The sequence below is a fragment of the Sminthopsis crassicaudata genome, chromosome 1 (genome assembly GCF_048593235.1).
Source record: "Sminthopsis crassicaudata isolate SCR6 chromosome 1, ASM4859323v1, whole genome shotgun sequence".
NCBI lineage: Eukaryota > Metazoa > Chordata > Mammalia > Dasyuromorphia > Dasyuridae > Sminthopsis > Sminthopsis crassicaudata.
In genome coordinates this window covers 283226257-283247324 of record NC_133617.1, presented here as the reverse complement: position 1 = coordinate 283247324, position 21068 = coordinate 283226257, and positions in this window count along the sequence as shown.

Below are 21068 nucleotides of genomic sequence, written 5' to 3'. Positions count from 1 at the left end.
AAATTGGTTACTATAATATAGATCAGGCATTCTCATTCTAAAATTTTTAAGTATAAGTAATATATAGATCTATATATCTAATCTATATATAATATATAGATTACATATATATATATACTATATATGTATGTTATAGATATATAGATTATATATATATATAACATGTATATATTACATATATTTTATTTATTTATTTTAGAGAGAATATATATATATTCTCCATATATACTCTATGTAATATATATAATAAATATCAAAATCATATTTATTCTATATTATTTAGATCTATCTGTGTATATATATGTATATGTAGATCTAAATATCTAGATATGCACCTAGTTATGTTTGTAGATATATAGATAGATTCATGCATACATATATTGCACATATTAGTGTTTGTATATATATATATATATATATATATATATATACACACACACAAATATATAATGTATATACATAAATATGTAATACATGCTTTACATATATATTTAATTGAATTTCAGTTAATTTCCTTTGCAATATTATATATATACTTTTTACACATTTAAAAATGATATTGTAAAGGCAGAGCTAAGATGGAAGAGAACAGACATCTCTCTTCCTGACATCCCTCAGATCGATACCAAATTAAGCCTCTGAACTGGTTTTGGAGTTACAGAATCTACAAATACTTAGAGTATAACAAATTTCCAGCAGAAGATACTTTGGAAGAACTTCAGAAAAGGTTTGTTTCAATCTGCCACAGAGGGAGGAAGCCAAGTTCATTTGTAGCACAGGGTCCCAGGGTGGTGTGGTGTCTGCATACCAGGGAATATGGGGGGAAGCTTTTATCCAAAAACAGCAGTATTGGCTACTCTGTCCTAGTTACAAATCAGTGGATTAGTAGGTTAACTGTGAGACATGCAACACAAATACAAAAGACAAATAGTAGCCTCAGAACCCCAGAATAAAACAGAATTTGACCATGCCCATCCAAGACCAGAAGTCAGCAATACTGTCCCATTATAGCTGCTTTCCTATAGAAGAAGTTTGGAACAATCCCCTTTGTCCTAAGAGCAGACTTCAAACTTTTTTTTTTTTTTTTTAATGAACAAAAAGGCAAAAAATAACTCTGACTATAGACAGTTTTTATAGAGAAAGAGAAAAACAGAACTCAAACCCTGAGAACACTAAAAGCAAATCATCTCCAGATAAAGCCCCAAAGGGTGATATGAATTGGTTCCCATTTCACAAAACTCCCTTGGAAGAATTTAAAAGAGATCTTAAAAAAGAGTTAAAAGAAAAAACGACAAAAGGCATATAACTCCTTACAAAACAAAATTGATGAAATGGAAAAAAATCCACTGAATAAAACAATTAATTTAAAAATTCAATTGGCCAAATGCAAAAGGAGCTAAAAAAAGATAACTGAAGAAAATACTTGACTCAATGAGACATTAATAATCAATAGAACAAAACTCAAAAAATGAAAAAAAATAGAAATGTGAACTACTTCATTGGAAAAACAATTGACCTGGAAAAATAGAAGGAAGAGAGAGAATCTAAGAATTATTGGACTTACTGAAAACCATGATGAAAAAAAAGAGTGTAGACATCATCTTTCAGGAAGTCAAGGAAAAGTGCCTGATGTTGTAGAACGAGAGGATAAAATAGCCACTGAAAGAATTCACCAATCACCTCCACAAAGGGACCCCAAAATCAAAACTGCAAATAATATTGTAGTAAATTTAGAAATATTGGATCAAGGATGAAATATTGCAGGCAGTGAGAAAGAATAATTCAAATATCAAGGAGCCACAATCAGGGTTACCCAAGACCCAAGCAACTTCCACTTTAAAACACTAAAGGGCCTCCTGGAATCTGACATTCTTAAAGGCAAAGAAACTTAGATTCCAGATAACAATCAACTCTAGTAAAATTATTTTTCAGGGAAAAAGAAAGACATTCAATGAAATAAGTGAAATTCACTTATTTCTTATGAAAGATTAGAGCTGAACAGAATACAAAACCCAAAAGAAGCTAAAAAGGTAAAAAGGAAAGAACTCTTGAGAATTATATCTATGTTATGCCTATACTTAGAGGGTGCAGGTATAATTTTATTTAATTTTAATATTTTAAAAAAGAAACTAGAGGTGAAAAGGGGATTGTACTGGAAGAGGAAAATGGAAGTAAAATGTGGTGAATTGCATCCCATGAGGAGGAAAAAAAGAGCTATTATAATTAAGGGAAAGAAGGGAGGGGGATGAACAGTGTGTTAATCTAACTGTCATCAGATTTAGCTCAAAGGGATAATATCAGACATATTTAGCTTCACAGGCAAACTTTTCTTACCCTATTTGGGAAAAATAGGAGGAAAAAGGAATGGGGGAGGCTAATAGAAGAGAAAACAGAAGAGGTAAGGGAAAGTTATAAGAAAGGGGAAGGGTCTGTAAAAAGGGATGGTTGTTTGAGAGAGATAGTGGTCAGAAGCAAAATACTGGGGAGGAAGGAAAAAGGGGAAAATAAAGCAAAAAAGTATAACTTGGGGAAAATGAGATGGTGAGAAACACAGAAAAAGTAATTTTAACGGTGAGTGTGAATGGAATGAACTCTCCTATAAAATGGGAGCAAATAGCAGAATGGATGAAAAGACAGAATTCTATAATATGTTGTTTAAAAAAACATATTTAAAGCAGAGTGACACATATAGAGTAAAGATAAAAGGCTGGAGCAGAATCTATTATGCTCCAACTGAAGTTGGGGGGGGGGGAGCAAGGATAGTGATCCTTATCTCAGATCAAGCAAAAGCAAAAATAGATTTAATTAAAAAAGATAAAAGAAGAAATTACATCCTACTTAAAAGTATCATAGATAATGAAGTAATATGTGTAAAGGGCTAAAACTCTGAGCAGATGTTCTTGGACAACTGAGCACTTAAGGATAATTACCAATTGGACAATACTCTTATTAACATGTGCTTGGAGAATGGCCCTGTCCACACTATTCTGTGCTGGCTCAATCTGTTGGTGTATACAGAGAATTGTAAGAGGGATTAGAAGGTGAAGTAAGACAAGCAAGAGTTACTTTTTTTGTGTTTGGAGAGAGAGAAAGAAGGTGTGGAGATTCCTGTGTCCATTCCCCTGACTGCTACTCCAAAAGACCAAGAATAAAGATCAAGGACTTTTCCTTATTCTGATTCCACCTGATTCTAAAGTATCCAAGGTGTTATCGGTCTTCACATTTGGCACCAAACATGTGGATCAAGGACCCTACTTTCACTGAAGAAGTCCCCAGTGACCATGAAATTGGGTGAGTATTTTAATAGACAAACAGGGAACTTACTTTGTTAAGGGCTAAACTAGTAACCTTTTCTAGCTGAAATGGGGCAGATATTAGGAAAAGATTGTCCCCTGTCCCCAGTCCGCCCCAAAGGCATACTAAAAAAAGCATACTTAGAAAGCATACTAAAGCTGATCAAGGGACAAGGCTTCATTGTAACTTGAAAACAGATTGCTAGGCTCTTGGGTACATTAGAACACATGTCCCCTTGATTCTTAGAGGAAGAAGAAATAGGGCTAGATAATTAGAAGCTGGTAGGAGATCAACTATGTGAATACTACAATGATAAATGTCCTCATCCAATTTCTAAGGAAGAATTCTATACATAATACAATTGGCCTTAAAGAATCCTGCAAGTTATAGAAAAAAAGAAAAGTTTTAGGAACAGCCAGATGAGGAAATGTGAGGAAAAAGAGGAGCACAAAGAATGGATTAATGACATTTCCAGAGGGCATGAGGAATTAGGTGAGGTTCAAGGGTGTGGTGATTCTCCTTCTCACAAAGCAGCTTCAACTCCACCTCCCCGGATGGAGGGAGGAGGAGTAGTAGGAGGGGCAGTGATACCACCAGCACCTCCCCCCAGCAATCATCCCCTCCTATGACTAGAGTGCAAAAGGCACTACTTAAAGCCACAGAGGAAGGGCGGGGATATAGCTGATTTGACAATAGGTATGTATCTGGTGATTCAACAGTTTAACTCTTCAGGTGAGGAAAGTAGAAGATATACTCCTTTTGATGTAGAAATCCTCAAAGACATGAAAAAGGCTTGCACTCTTTATGGGGCTACATTAGCTTATTGTTAAGATGTTATTACAGAATTTGGCTTATGAAGTCTTAACCCCTAGTGACTGGAAATCTATAGCAAGGACATGCTTAGAACCTGGACAAATCCTGTTGTGGCTTTCTGAATATAAGTGAGCTCTGTAGGATAGAAGCCCAACAAAATAGTCAAAGTGGAGTTACTACTCCAATCACCTGTGACCAACTAAAAGGTGTAGGTTCTTATGCAGAAATTTCAGTACACATTAATTACTTCATAGCAGAATATGAGCAAATTGCTGCTGCTGCTATCAAAGCATGAGCATCTCTCCCTAATAAAAACGACAAGGGTGAGGCCTTCACAAAAATAGTACAAGGGCCAAATGAATCCTTTGCTGATTTTGTGGGACTGTTGCAGACAGCTATCATGCAAACTAATGGTGAAAATGCAGTAACAGACATTATGATAAAGCATATTGCTAAAGAAAATGCTAAGGAGGTTTGCAGAAGAATTATATTAGGACTACAAAGAATGCTCCTTTAGAGAAGATCATAAGATGCTGTGCCACAATGGGCATAAATGCCTTTTATAGCCAGGCTATGATGTAGACTTCCCAAGATCCCAACATGGGAAGGCAGGGGCCCTTTTGGCAAGGGACTTCCAGAGAGACTCATCAATGCTTTCAATGTGATAAAGTAGGGCATCTGAAAGCTCAATATTGGCATAGAGACAGAATGAGAAAACAAGGTGGGAGAAGAAGACCCAATATGCCATGTCCAAAATGCAACAGAAGCCTCCATTGGGCATCAGAATGTACACTGATTCAGGGAAACGGGATGAGGGGCCCATCACCAGGGCCCAAGGCAAAAAACACTTGGGTTATGATGGCAGCCAATGCTACACCCAGAGAGTGCCTAGAAGTCCAGTACCCAGACATGACCAATCAGCCTGGAAGCCATCCAATGGGAGAAAGGGATTATGCAATCAACCAGCCAGGAAGCAATCTGATGGGAGAAAAGGATTACAATTGGGGAGAATAGAGTTGTATGCAGCTTGGATAACTGAGATACCCCCTGGAGAGGTAAAATCTGTTCCTCTCTAGCCTATGGATCCCTCACCTCCAGGCATAGTAGGCTTGGCCATCTCACCTCCTGAGAGTACTTACAAAATAGTGTCCATCCATACACATAGTAGTATGTCCACAGTGTCCATGTGGGAAACTGGGGCATGTGTAGATAATATCCCAATCACTAATACGGGTAGACAATAATACAGACTCCTAATAAGCAATCTAGTACTAGTCACCCAGATTCTGACGCAGCTATGACAGCTGATCAACCTATGCTCACCATTTATATAAATGGCATACCATTAGAAATATTGGTAGACACGGGTGCAGATCGTACAGTCATTAGAGGTGCCAACTGGCTTAGTCCCCACTGGACAAAGATTAAGGCAGACATCTACATGTCTGGCCTGGGAGCATCAATAGCAGCTGAAGTTAGTGCTACTCCTTTGAGATGGACATTTGAAGGCAAAACAGGATTTTTTTAAACTCCTTTTATAGTTGAAAAAATCCCCATCAATCTGTGGGGAAGAGACATTTTACAACAATTAGGATTAAAAATGAGTACTTTGGTGTTTTAGGCAGGGCTGCTGTTGAAGGTCTGCCAATACATTCACCTGCTCCTATCCAATGGAAAACTGATACACCAGTGTGGATAGAACAGTTGCCCTTAGGTAGTGATAAAATTCAGGCCTTATTAGATATAGTACAGAAGCAATTTGACCAAGGACACTTACAACCTTCTCTAAATCCTTGGAATCCCCCAGTATTTGTTGTAAGAAAGAAATCTGGAAAATGAAGGATGTTGACTGATTTAAGAAAGGTAAATGAACAGATGGAAACCTCCATCTCCTACTCAGTTACCTAGAGAATGGCCTCTTTGGGTTATAGACATTAAGGATTGTTTCTATTCTATCCCTCTAGAAAAGGAGGATATGAAAAGATTTGCCTTTTCAGTGCCCAGCATTAACTTAACTGAGCCTTATAAAAGATATAAATGGACAGTTTTGCCACAGGGAATGAAAAACAGCCCTACTATGTGTCAAATGTATGTTGCTGCTCCTCTTACTCCAGTAAGAAAAGCATTTCCAAAAGTAATGTTATTACATTACATGAATGATATATTGGGATGTGCACCTGAGGAACAAGTGTTAGAAGCATGTCTACAAAAGACCATAGAAACACTTAGGAATTATAAATTGCACATAGCTCCAGAAAAAATTTAAAGATATGCTTCTTTTCAATATTTAGGATATGACATATATCCTAAGGTGTTTACAATACAAAAATTCTCCTTAAGAACAGAGAAGCTAAATACCTTAAATGACTTCCAGAAACTGATAGGAGATATCCAATGGATGCCTCTAGTGTTAGGCTTGACTACTTATCAATCGCAACCATTATATGACAGTTTAAGAGGAGACAGTGCTTTAAATTCACCACATTAGCTTACAAAAGAAGTTCAAGAGGCTTTGAGAGAAGTTAAACTGGATTGATCCAATATGGTTGAAAGAGTCACTCAAAAACCCTTGGAAATATCAGTTTTTGCTACACAAGAAGCACCCACAGCAGTCCTTCCTCAAGGAGACAGTGTGAGAGAGTGGGTGAACTTCCCAGCACAACCAGAACAAGCCTTACTCCTTACCCAGTGCTTGTGGCTAGAATTTTATTAAAGGCCATTAAGGGAGCAGTACAATTATCTGGGATAAGACCTAACAAGATAAGATAGACACCTTTTATATTAATGCACAAATTAATGTGTGCTGTGAAACCATCCCAGAGTGCCAAATTTTATTAACCATGGTTCCAAATTTTACACACAAGTCTACATTAAAGATAACCAGACTATTACATATTTGGCCATGCATCCTTGAAGAAAAAGTTTATAAAGTTCCTCTTAAAGGACCAACTATCTTTACAGATGCATCCAAACATAGTATTTGTGCTATATATTCTCATGACTTAACCATAAAAAGAGTAGTCACAACTCCTTTCTAGTCCATTCAGCAGAATGAATTGCATGCAGTTATTCAAGCTCTTACTTATTATCCAGGAGATATAAATATAATATCTGATTCAGCCTATTCAGTAGGTGTGTTACAAAGAATTGTCACAGCCCAGATAAAATTTGTAGCCTCTAATATATATCAGTTCTTTAAGGTACTTCAAGAGTAAGTGAGAAAGCATCCAGGTAAGATTTATATCTTGCATGTCCACTCTTATAGTGGACTTCCAGGTCCTATTTTTGATGGTAATTCAAAGGCAGATAGCCTTCTAACTATGTTGGCCAATACTCCTTTATTTTAAGAAGCCCAATAATCTCATTTTAAATATTTTCTAAACAAGAGAGGAAACTAGGAGCATAGTAAAAAACTATACAGCCTGTCTTCCTTTCCATGTTCCTACACTTCCTCCAGGAAAGAACACTTGTGGTTTGAGACCTAATGAAATTTGGCAAATGGATATGACCCATTATAAATCTTTTGGTCATCTGTCTTTTATCTATGTTGTGGTAGAGACCTTTTAAGGATTCACTTTTGCAATACTAGCAGCAAAAGAGACAGCCTGAGTGGTCACTGAATTCCTTATACAAGCATTTGCAATTATGGGTGTGCCACAAGCAATAAAAATAGATAATGGACCTACATATACTTCTAAACATTTTGCACACTTTTGTGCACAGTATAAGATTTTACACACTATTAGCATACCCTTTAATCCTCAAGGACAGGTAATAGTAGAGAGGAAATGCAGAGACATTAAGACGCTCCTCCAAAAACAGAAGAAAGGAGGAGCCACAGGTAACCCTAGAGAACTTCTAAATCTAGCCCTTTATACTATTAACTTCTTGATTTTTGACAAAGATACACTAGCTCAGGTGGACAGGTTTTATAACCCACCAGAAGAGCAGTGTTCAATGTGAGCAGCTCCACTATCTTTAAATAATTGCCAAGTGATGTGGAGAGATCCAGAAAGTGATGAATGGAAGGGACCAGATAGGTTAACTGCTTGGGGGAGAGGGTTTGCTTGTATCTCTACAGATGGAGAAGAAATCAGATGGATGCCAATAAGCCATATTCACTTTGTCCATTGGAGAGAGATGGAACAGACTCTTGAAATGAAGGAGAAGACCCAAGAAACATCAGGTGGTTCCATCACTGATTGCATACACCACTGAAAGAGCCTGACAGTTATGACTCATGGACATCAAAAATTGTTGGACTTCAAAACCCTCAGTAATCACTGGATTTTTCGAGACATGATAAGATCTGCAGGAATCATTGGATTCCCTAACATATAAAAAGACTGTTGAAAGACTTCAAAAACTTGCAGGGTCATTGGATTCACTGACATGTGAAGCAATGGAAAATAGATTGATTTTGGACTATCTCTTGGCTGCTGAAGAAGGCGTGTGATTGTTATTTATATATCCTTCTTCTAGGACTTCTGGAAATCCTTTACAACACCATGTTGATTCATATTGTTTGTTATATCACTACTTGCATGTACAATTCCTGTTTGTAACACAACACTGAGCCTGCACTGGCCGTGGGGAGAGTCATCACTAATAGCTTGTGTCTTATTGCTATATGCTTGTGTAATGCCTCCCATGCTGATGGGTTTGTGAATACCTGTTTTTAATAAGACCATTTAGCCCAGAATCCCGCTAGCAATCCCCACTTCCCTTTAGTGCTTTTCATCACCCTTCCTGAGATGTCAGGGAGGGTGTGATCATCTTCTTTTTAGTGCTTTCACCTCCTTTCCTGAGAAGACAGGGGGGCATGATCACCCCCTTTTCGGTGTTTTCATATCCTTTCCTGAGAAGTCAGGGAGGGTGTGATCACCTCTTTTGGGGGGGGGGGCGGTTCTCACCTCTTTAAGAAGTCAAGGATGGTGTGACCACCTATGTTCTAAAACAAAAGAAAGCAGGAGATGTAAAGGGCTGAAACTCTGAGCAGATGCACTTGGACAACCAAGTACTTAAGGCTAATTACTTATTGGACAATACTCTATTAGCATATGCTTGGAAAATGGCCGGCTCCACTATTCTGTACTGACTGGATCTATTGGCATATAAAGAGAATTGTAGGAGGAATTAGAGGGTGGAGTAAGACAAGCCAGAGTTACTTTTGGGAGGGAAAGGAAGAAAAGTAGTGTGGAGATTCCTGTGTCCATTCCTCTCATTTCAACCAAGAATAAAGACCAAGGACTTTTGCTTATCCTGACTCCAGCTGATTCTAAAGTATCCAGGGTGCTAACTTGGTCTTCACACTATATTGTTGTCCACACACAGTTCCCACTGTCCTCTCTCGGGGTATAGAGGGCTCTCTTCATCACTGAACAATTGGAACTTGTTTGAATCATCTCATTGTAGAAGAGCACCACATCCATCAGAATTGATCATCATATAGTCTTCTTGTTGCCATGTATAATGACCTCTTGGTTCTGCTCATTTCACTTAGCATTAGTTCATGTAAGTCTCTCCAGGCCTCTCTGAAATCATACTGTTGATTGGTTCTTAAAGAACGATAATATTCCCTAATATTCATATAGTATATAATTTTATCTGTTTTCTATTTTCATCCTACCTGGTTTAGGTATCATTGCTATGTCTATGTCATATAATGAATTTGGTAAGAGTCCTTTCCTTATTTTTTCAAATAATTTATATAATATTGGAGTTAATTGTTCCTTAAATGTTTAGTAGAGTTCACATGTAAATCCATCTGGCCTGGAAATTTATTCTTAGGGAGTTGATTAATAGCTTATTCTATTTCTTTTTCTAAAATGGGACTATTTAAGTAACTTATTTCCTCTTCTGTTAATCAGGACAAGCTATATTTTTATAGCTATTCCTCCATTTCACTTAGATTATAAAATTCATTGTAATAAAATTGGGCAAAACAACTTCTAATTATTGCTCTGATTTCCTCTTCAATGGTGGAAAGTTCTCCCTTTTCATTTTTGATACTAACAATTTGATTTTTCTCTTTCCTTTTTCTAATCAGATTACTAAAGGTTGATCTATTTTGTTGGTTTTTTCATAAAACTATCTCTTAGTTTTATTTATTAATTAAATAGTATTTTTTACTTTCAATTTCATTCATCTTTCCTTTCATTTTTAGACTTTCAAGTTTGGTATTTCATTGGGGTTTTATAATTGGTTCTTTTTCTAGCTTTTTTAGTTGCAAGCCCAATTCATTGATTTTCTGTTTCTCTATTTTATGCAAGTAAGCATCTAGAAATTTAAAATTTCCTCTTATTATCTCTTTGGCTGCATCCCACAAATTTTGGTATGTTGTCTCATTGTTATCATTCTCTTGGATGAAATTATTGTGTCTATGATTTGCTGTTTCACCCATTCATTCTTGAGGATGAGATTATTTAGCTTCCAATTGCTTATTAGCATATTTGGTTTATTTCTCCCCAGCTTTTTATTGAATGTAATTTTTATTATATCATGATCTGAAAAAAATGCATTTACTATTTCTACCTTTCTGCATTTGATCTTGACATCTTTATTTCCTAATATATATAGTCAATTTTTGTAGAGGTTCCATGAGTTTTTTAAGAAGAAAATGTACTTCTGTCTTCATTCAATTTTCTCCAAAGATCCATCATACCTAATTTTTCTAATATTCTATTTATCTCATTAACTTCTTTCTTATTTTTCAGTTTGATTTATCTGGTTCTGAGAGAGAAAGTCTAAGATCTCTCACTCTTGTAGTTTTGCGATCTCTTTCTTCTTGCAGCTATCTTAACGTCTCCTTTAGGAATTTAGATGCTATACCATTTGGTGCATATATATTTAGTATTGATATTGCTTCATTATCTATGGTACCCTTTAGCAAGAAGTAGTTTCCTTTCTTATCTCTTTTAATTAGATCAATTTTTTGTTTTTGCTTGATCTAAGATTGGGATGGCTACTTCTGCGTTTTATACTTTACCTAAACATAAAAAAATTCTGCTCCAGCCTTTTACCTTGATTTTGTATGTATCACTCTGCTTTAAATGTGTTTCTTGTAAACAACATATTGTAGGGTTCTTGCTTTTAATCCAGTTTGATATTCTCTTCTGCTTTGTGGGAAAGTTCACCCCATTCACATTTACAGTAAAAACTACTAATTCTATATTTCCTGCTATCTTATTTACCCCAAATTATACTTTTTCTCTTTCTTTTTCCCCTTTCCTTCCTCCCCAGTATTTTACTTATGAACACCACTTGCCTTGAGCAGCCCTCCCTCTTTAGAGCCCTCTCCCTTTCTTTAACATTTCCCCTGTTCTTTCTGTTTTCCCTTCTATTAGCCTACCTCTTCTCTTTTCCCCTTTCCTCTCCTACTTTCCTATAAAGTGATAGAACTTTTTCTATGCAACAAAACATGCCTAATATTGTTGAGACTAATATTCACAAAATATTCATCCCCCTCTCTTCTTTCCCTCAATTATAATAGGCTTTCTTTGCCTCTTCAGGAGATGCAGATTTCTCTCATTTTACCTCTACTTTCCATTTTTTTCTGTTATAATCTCCTTTATACCTTTAGTTTCTTTTTTATATTATAACAGTAAAATTAAATTATTTATGTATACCCATAACAGAGATACAGTTATCAAGAGTTCTTTTCTTATTACTTTTTATGCTTCTCTTGAGTTCTATATTTAGAAGTTAAATTTTTTTCTTCAGCTTTGGTCTTTTCATCAGAAATAAATAGAATTCACCTGTTTCATTGAAAGTCCATCTTCTTCCCTGAAAAACAAATGCTCAGTTTGGCAGGATAGTTTATTCTTGGCTGCATTCCAAGTTTCTTTGCCTTTCACCTTTCAGAATATCAGATTCCAGGCCCTTAGATCCTTTAAGATGGAAGCTGCTAGGCCCAGGGTAGCCTTATTGATTTTTTTTTTTTAACCTGGCTGCTTTTAATATTTTTCTTTGGTCCAATAGTTCTGAAATTTAGCCACCATATTCCTTAATGTTATCATTTTGGTGTCTCTTTCAGGAAGTATTCAGTGAATTCTTTTAATTACTATTTTACCTTCTAATTCTATTATATCAGGGCAATTCTCTTTGATGATTTACTCAAAAAAATAACATCTATGCTCTTTTTTTTCATCATGGTTTTCAGGATGTCCAATAATCTTTAAATTGTTTCGCTTAGATCTATTTTCCATCATAGTTGTTTTCCCAACTAGGTATTTTACATTTTCTTATACTTTTTCTTTTTCTTTTTTTCTTTTTGGTTTTGCTTGACTGATTCTTGATATCTCATTGACTCATTTATTTCCATTTATTCAGTTCTGATTTTTAGTGAATTATTTTCTTCATTAACTTTTTAAGTTCTTTTTGTATTTGTCTAAATGAATTTTAAAATTAGTTGTTTTGTTCTATGGATTTTTTTTTCCATTTCACAAATTATGTTCTATCCTATGTTCTTCTAATTTATTTATAATCTCATTCTTTATGCCTAAATCATGAACCCATTTTGATCTTATCTTGGTGTATGTTGTTAAATGTGTGTCCATGCCTAATTTCTCCCATACTAATTTCCAGTTTTCCCAGCAGTTTTTGTCAAATAGTGAATTCTTATCCCAAAAGTTGGGATCTTTGGGCTTGTATTGAACCCTACCTTAAAGAGATTTTATGATGAAACCCCGTGTACAAGAAAAAAAAATTTACAAGGAACAACAACAATAAAAAAAAAATTAATTTAATGGAACCACAATTAGAATCATGCAGTTGAAGAAATTCTTAAATTCCTACCTTCTATCATATTGATGAAGTTCACAAATAAAGAAAATTAAAGTTGGAGGTGCTGTGGGAAAAGAGATACATCACTTTTAAAAGTTACAAAGATCTAGTGAAGACTCAGACAATGGATGAGACTGAAGTATAATATTCCCTAGATTCTGTGACAATAGCTGCCATAAATCCTTTTAACTTACAATGCCACACTAAAATAAGTGTTTTGGAGGTGAAAGAAAAAAACAGGTGTCCCTAATTAAAAGCCAAGACTAGTACTCCTTAGAATATGAGGGAAGATGGTAGCTGTTAGAAATTAATGCTCACTTCTATTACTTGGTATTTATCTTGCATTTTACTTTGATTAAAAGCCCTTTGCTTTACTATGTCTTCCTTGTTCATTTACTCTGGCTTAGACAAAGGAAATTAAGTAGGAATGAATATTATGAATTGGGATTTGAAATAGTATGAAGTCTATGAATATTTCTGAGTAACCTGAAACTATGAGGCTAAGAGCCTGGGACATATATTACATCATCAATACAACATCAATAGTTATATTCATAGTAGTAGTAGCAGCAGCAACAGCAACAGCAGCAGTAGTGGTAGTGGTGATTTGTGCTGGTGTTGATGGTAGTAGAATTAGTGATAGTAGTAATAGTAGTAGTACTAATCATAGTTGTAGTCATAATCATGGTTGTAGTAGTAATAGTAGTTATAGCTGAATTGCATATGGCTCTTTGAGGTTTACATAGTGTTTTCCTTAAATAATATTTTATTTTAAATATCCTACATTACTCCCATTTTATGGAAGAGAATATCACACAGCTAAGACTGAGTCATAATTTGAGGAATTTTGCAAGTGACAAAACTAGGGATCTTTCCAGTACTTCTGATCCCATTAATTAATTTCTATAATAAATATACCCAAATGATCCCTTGTCTCCCAGAAGCCTTGATCCATTCCACTGCAGTCTAAAGTTCAAGTTTTTTCTTGTCCCCGATAAATCAGAGGTTATTCTTTCACAATTAGCATTTCTAATATTTGCTTATCATCTATATCTTAAAATAACTAAATTTATTGAATAAATTGTGAATCAGATGAAACAAGTGATCTCAAAGTGTTAATAAGATCAGCCCATGTTTTCCTGTCTATAAATTTGTGTTTTAACCAAAAAAAGGAAAACTTTGTTGTCAATGGCTACAGACAATCAATGCTGAAAAGAACTTCTACATTTTCACAATACCCTTTAATTCTTCTTAGAAGATGCTTCATCAAAGAGGCCGAGTGGCTCAGTATAAAAAGTACTGGATTTGGTGCCAGAACATAAGGGTTCAAATTTTTGTATTTTTGCTAGTTCCCTGTATGACCTTGAACCATCTCCCCTCCTTGGGTCTCATTTTCCTGATCTATAAAACAAGGGAATGGGAATAGGTAGCTTCTAAAAATCACTTCCAGTCCCCACTCTTGGATCCTATGATCCTTATATTTTTTCCACCTCTTTTTGATTAGCTGATATTTAATTTTCCTTATCATTTCATCATTAAATTAGTCATTATTTACCAGAAAAAACATGGATGTTTGCAACCATTATTCCAGGTTAATGATATAGCTGTTACTAGATTTTAAAACTAACTTCCCTTTTGAGAAATTTTCCAAAAAGCTATAGCTTCTTCTTTTGGACAAGAATAACAGTCTTTTCATCTCCCAGGCCTGTAGTTGTATGCATACTCTGTAGTATGGTGATGACTGTGGCTCAGAAAGTAGTCTACACAGAACACAGGCCAATATCTTTATTCAATTAAGTCAATAGTGTTTGAATTACCTAATACACAAACCTAGGAGAAAACCCAGTCATTTAAAAGTAAATTTAAAACATAGAAATAATTCAAATCAGTTCTAATACAAGAGGTGATTAGAATTCAACAGCAAAGAAGTTAATGGAAACAAGGTATTTAAAGGAAAAATTAATTAGACAAAAATGAACCACATTTATATTCAAGTTAGTTCATATACTTACCAAACTCTACCTTAAATGTATTTACATATTTATATTAGCCTCACCATTCTACCTCCTTACTCAGAACTTTAGCAAGTTTCTCAAAGTAACCCAAACCTTGGATATTTATGATTTAAAGCATGCTAAAATCAATATGCAAAAACCTTAAATTGAATCTCTCTAATGTCTTTGGAACCATCATCTTATTTGCTAAATTTCTGAGAGCCCAAATGTATCTCCCAACTCCCCATGATCACCTGCCACCAAGCCTTCTAAATAATTCTCCCACTCATTTTTGTTACTTGCCAGCTTGATGTCACCATTCTTCAAGCCCCAAGCTGCATTCACATCAAAAGATTGAATTCCCATGCCCTAGACTGCCAAATGTAAATGTATTCCATGAAAGTGCATGAGTCATTTGCTCTTTCTGAGTTTAACAGACACAGCTTGATATACAAAATAAAGATAAGAATACTCACCATGAAGGCAACTTTTGGGAAGTTAGCTGACATGGCTGGGAAGACATTAATCATACACAGAGACAAAACAAGACATTCATACTAAGAACAGTAAGAAGACGATAGAATTGTTAGGTAACTATTTCAGACCAAATGACTGAACATAAGTAAATGAAGCCCTTATATTTACTACCTATGTGGCCTTAGGAAAAATCATTTAACATCTCTGGAACACAGCTTTCAGGAAGGGAAATGTGGAATTGCAAGATCTATAAGATGACTGCCAAATCTAAATGATCTTAAGATAGTCATTCTGTGGTCAGAATTCAACATTTACTGCTCATATATAGTAACATACATACTGTATTGCCAAATTCTTGGCGGTCCAACCATACATTGCTCAACTTTCAGCTCCAAAGAGTATTTCAGAGTTTAGCCCTTCATAATTACATGCCACAGACAGAGACTATGAAGGGACTACTCTCACCAATTGCCAGGTTACTTGTCTAAGAGTTAGAATCTATCTGTAACATGTTACTTGACATATATTTGTTTGTTTTTTCAATTATTTTTCTATTTCTTATTTTTCTAGCTATTTTTCATTTTATAGTAATCTTCAAGGAGATAACTTCACTTCTCCTGAATTGACCTGCAAATATTTGGCTTGGTAGGCCTCTGAAGCTAACCAGCTTCATCTTCTAAGGAGGTTTCTTTTAATGAGAATACTAAATCTGTGCATGGGCAAATGATAAAACTAAACCTAAGTGAACAGATCAGTAAATATTGAGGGTTGTTGTGAAGAGCAGAAATACCAAAGCTTTGTTATTGTTGTCAGTGAAACCCTAATATTAAGTAAACCTCAACTGCCATGAAACACATTACATGAATATTTCTCTCATTTTCAGGTCACTACCAGAGAATACTTCTTTCTACTATAAACCACGTTTTAAGACTATGGAAAGACTTAATAGCATTGCATATGTGTGTGTGTGTGTGTGTGTGTGTGTGTCTGTGTGTCTGTGTGTGTGTGTGTGTATTATCATATGTTATCTGAATGATGGACAACTCATAAGTTCTATTTTTGGAATTTTTACTTTTAAATGGTGGTAAAAAATACTTGAGTGGTTGTTTTTACTGAAACCCAAATCTAACATTTGACTTGATCAGAAATCTAGTATTAAGGCCAGAATTGGACTTTCTTAGTTATTGACATATTCAAAAAATAGAGGAAAAGAATCAAAAAAGTAATTATAGTTAGAAAATAGGCAAAAATTTTCTAGACAAGCTGTCAGAAAAAAGCTCGGTAATAAGCCAATGTTTCAGCTGAATGACCTATTAACCATTCCTTTTCCATGATATTCCGTCTCTTGGATCTATTATATAACTGGTCCTTCATGGAACTGTGAAAACCAGAACCCTCTCAAGACATGTCTTATTTCACTATGCTTCTCAAGAACTTGACCTTAGTTCAAAGGTCTGAAACTAAAGTTAACCTACTGAAAGTATGGGGCTTATATAGTAGTACATATACCTGATCTCTGTTTTTCAGGGACACTGTATTTGGTTTAGCTGTTCAGAGGGAGGGAAGGAGGAAAGAAGGGAAAAAAGAAGAGAGGGAGGAAGGGACAGAAGAATCATCGATTTGGATAATATAGAGTATTCAATTAGATCTCTTTATTTTGTCCATATGCACTCATTAACATATTTTAATTGTATTATTTCTAAAGGGTACAAACAATAAGTCTTTTTAGCTCATCTTGAAAATGCATGTAGATCAGTTTTTAAAAGTATCCATCCAATCATTATCTGAAGTTGTTTGTATCTATTTTTTCTACAATACTATTAATATTTCAAAATATCTTATTTTTAGTCAAATCTATCTGTCTGAAAGGGGAATAAAGAAATCACTTCTTATTAGTGTCATGTCTTTTTTCAGTTTACTTAACTTTTCCTTTATATAGATGCTATTTTGATTGATACATAAGCAGATTTAATGTTGAAGAGATGAACATCATTATAAGGAAATAAGACCTTATAGTTAGGGATTATATAGTTCATGGCATATGAAAAATAATTAAAGTGACTAGGGATATTAACCTGAAGAAAGACATGGCCTGAATTACCCTGCTATTGATGTCATGTCCATCAGAATTCATCATCATATAATCTTCTTGTTGCTATGTACAATGTTTTCTTGATTCTACTCACTTCACTTAGCATTAGTTCATGTAAGTCTCCAGGTCTCTCTGAAAGACATGATGGGAACATTAGGGCTCCCTACATATTTAAACTGATAGAATTATTATGAGATGTTTTTAAAGAAATGTAGTGTCTCTGTCTCTTTGGTACTATTTATTTTTTACTATTTCCTTTTGGAAATTGTGATCGCCACTCCTATGTATCTTGTCTAACTTGATGTATAATTAATTTTACTTTTACAAACTGTTCCTAACTTTTATATGTTATGAACTATAGATCCTTAAGCATAAGCTTTTATCTTCCTATGAATGATTTTAGACCCTTCAATATCTTTTTTTTCAATAAAAACCTCTTTATATTCATTTTGTGTTGCTTTAAAATGATAGAAATTAGATGATAGAAAAAACCCAAAGGAGATAAATACAACTGAAGAATACAGTATCTCTCAAAGTTTTCAGTTTTCAGAGGATTCTATGGATGGGAAGACATCAAGACCTATATAGATCATCTACTGTGTAATATAGTGAAAGAGTTCAAACCTAAGGCCAGGCAGAAGCCAGAAGCATTATACCCAGGACCTCAGCTCACCTCATCAAGGGACTGAATCCACTCTCTTTCATGATCATTTCCTATAAGTTCTGGATCTTCTTGAATGTTACCATTCTGTAGATCTTCAGACAACCCACATCCTTGTCACTCTCCCATATTCTGTTCTGCTGCTCTCTCGCTCTCTCTCTCTCTCTCTCTCTCTCTCTCTCTCTCTCTCTCTCTCTCTCTCTCTCTTTTAAGTCCTCACCACTCTCCTCCTAGGTTTTGTACTTAGCATTCATTAGAATTGGGAAATCAATATTAGTCTCCTTCTCACTCTTTTCTTTGTGGGATTTTTCTTCTGCCAATTGACCTTCAGTCTTCTCTATCTCTGCTTTGACCTTGTCCGAGACAGATTTATAGCTTTCTGGTTTTCTTCAACTTTTGGTTCCAGGACCTCCAATTTGAGCCTAATGTAGACTTCTACTGCTTTCTCCATCATTTCCTGGTTTATTTTATAACAGTGAAACTTTTTTAATGTGCCCCCACATCTGTTTTCCTGGACAATTGAGAAAGTCACCTGTTAGCTCCTCAGCTCCTCCAAAGCATTGAGGCATATTTTTACATCCAGATTGTCAAATTTCAGCATAAAATTTATCTCATTGGGTAATTTCTTTTTTTTCTTTTTTTTAAATTAGAAATAATTTCATCTAATTATATGCCAGAAAAAAAGAATATAAGTAAAAATGAATGAATATTCATTAAAATATTTTTATTTTCTTTGTTTTATTCACATTTTTTCCTTTTTCTTTTTTCACATTATTTTTCCCTTTCCCCCCCCTTTTTTTAAAGGTTTTTATTTTCAAAACATATGCATAGTTTTCAACATTCTCCCTTACAAAACCTGTGTTCCAATTTTCCCCCTCACTTCTTCTAGATAACAAATAATATGTTAAACATGTGCAATTCTTCTATAAATAGTTCCATAATTATAATGTTGCACAATAAAAATCAAATAAAAAAGGGAAAATTGAAAAAAAATGCAAGCACACAACAAAAAGTGAAAATACTATGTTGAAATCCACATTCAGTATCCACAATCTTCTCTTTGGGTGCAGGTGGCTCTCTCCATCATAAAACCATTGAAACTGGCCTGAATTACCCTGATATTGATGAGTCATGTCCATCAGAATTCATCATCTTATAATCTTCTTGTTGGTATGTACAATGTTTTCTTGATTCTACTCACTTCACTTAGCATTAGTTCATGTAAGTCTCCAGGTCTCTCTGAAATCATCCTGCTGGTCATTTCTGATAGAACAATAATATTCCATAACATTCATATGCTATAACTTATTCAGTCATTCTCCAACTGATGGTCATCTACTCAGTTTCCAGTTCTTTCCCACTACAAAAAGGGCTGCTACAAACATTATACATGGGGGTCCTTTTCCCTTTTTTATGATCTCTTTGGAATAAAGGACCAATACAAACAATGCTAGATCAAAGTATATGCACAGTTTAATGGCCCTTTAGGCATAGTTCCATATTGTTATTCAGAATGGTTGGATCAGTTCACAACTCTACCAACAATATATTAGTGTCCCAGTTTTCCCACATCCCCTCCAATATTCATCATTAACTCTTCCTGTCATCTTAACCAAACTGAGAGGTGTGTAGTGATACAAAGTTGTCTTAATTTGCATTTCTCTAATCAGTAAAGATTTACAGCATTTTTTTCATATGACTAAAAATGGTTTAACTTTCATTTGAAAATTGTTCATATCCTTTAATCATTTATTTATCGATTGGAAAAAGACTTTTATACTTGTAAATGTGAGTCAATTCTCTATATATTTTAGAAATGAGACTTTATCAGAATCCTTGTATGTAAAAATTATTTTCCCAGTTTATTGTTTCCTTTCTAATCTTGTCTGCATTGGTTTTGTTGGACAAAAAGTTTTTAATTTAATATAATCAAAATTATCTATTTTGCATTCCATGATGTATTCTAGCTCTTCTTTGGCCACAAATTCCTTCTTTCTCCACCAGATCTAGGAGGCAAACTATCCTTTGTTTTTCTAATTTGCTTTTAGTATCTCTTAATGTCTAAATCATGAATCCATGATGTGGGTCAATACCTAGTTTCTGCCATACTAATTTTCAATTTTTCCAGAAATTTTTGTCAAATAGTGAATTCTTATCCCAGAAGCTGGGGTCTTTGGATTTATCAAACACTGCATTACTATAGCCATTGACTATTGTGTCTTGTGAACCTAACCTATTCCACTGATCAACTACTCTATTTCTTAGCCAGTACTAAATGGTTTTGATAACCACACCTTTATAATATTGTTTCAGGTCTGCTACAACTAGGCCATCTTCATTTGAACTTTTTTTTTTTTTAGTTAATTCCCTTGAAATTCTTGACCCTTTGTTCTTCCAGATGAACTTTGTTAATTATTTTTTCTGGCACAGTAAAATAATTTCTTGGCAGTTTGATTGTACAGCAATGAATAAGTAGATTAATTTAGGTTCACTGGGCAATTTCTGTAGCTTCTTCCACAGATCTTTTTTTTTTTTTTTTTTTTCCCAGCCTTTTTCTCTGAAAGTACTTCTGACTTCCTGTCTCACTCTACTTTCCCCAGCTTTGTTTAGGACTTCTCCTCTGGGCAGCTTCTTTTCCCCTTCTGATTTAGTTTCTTTGATGGTTCTAAGGTTTGAGATTATGGTATCTTTGCTGATATATTCACCTCCTTCTTTAGCTCTGGCTCTGAATCAGTGGTCAAGAATGCATGGCTATAGCCATTATTACCTCTCTCCTTGATTAGCTCATCATTTTTTACCTCAACTTCACTATTGTCCCTATCAGGATGCCTCCTGACTCTTGGCCCTATATTACTTCTCCTTTTCCTCCTTCAATATTAAATATCCTTCTTAAAAATTTGGATATGTAATTGAATATCATACCCAGATATGTTTGAAGCAGTATGAATAGCTA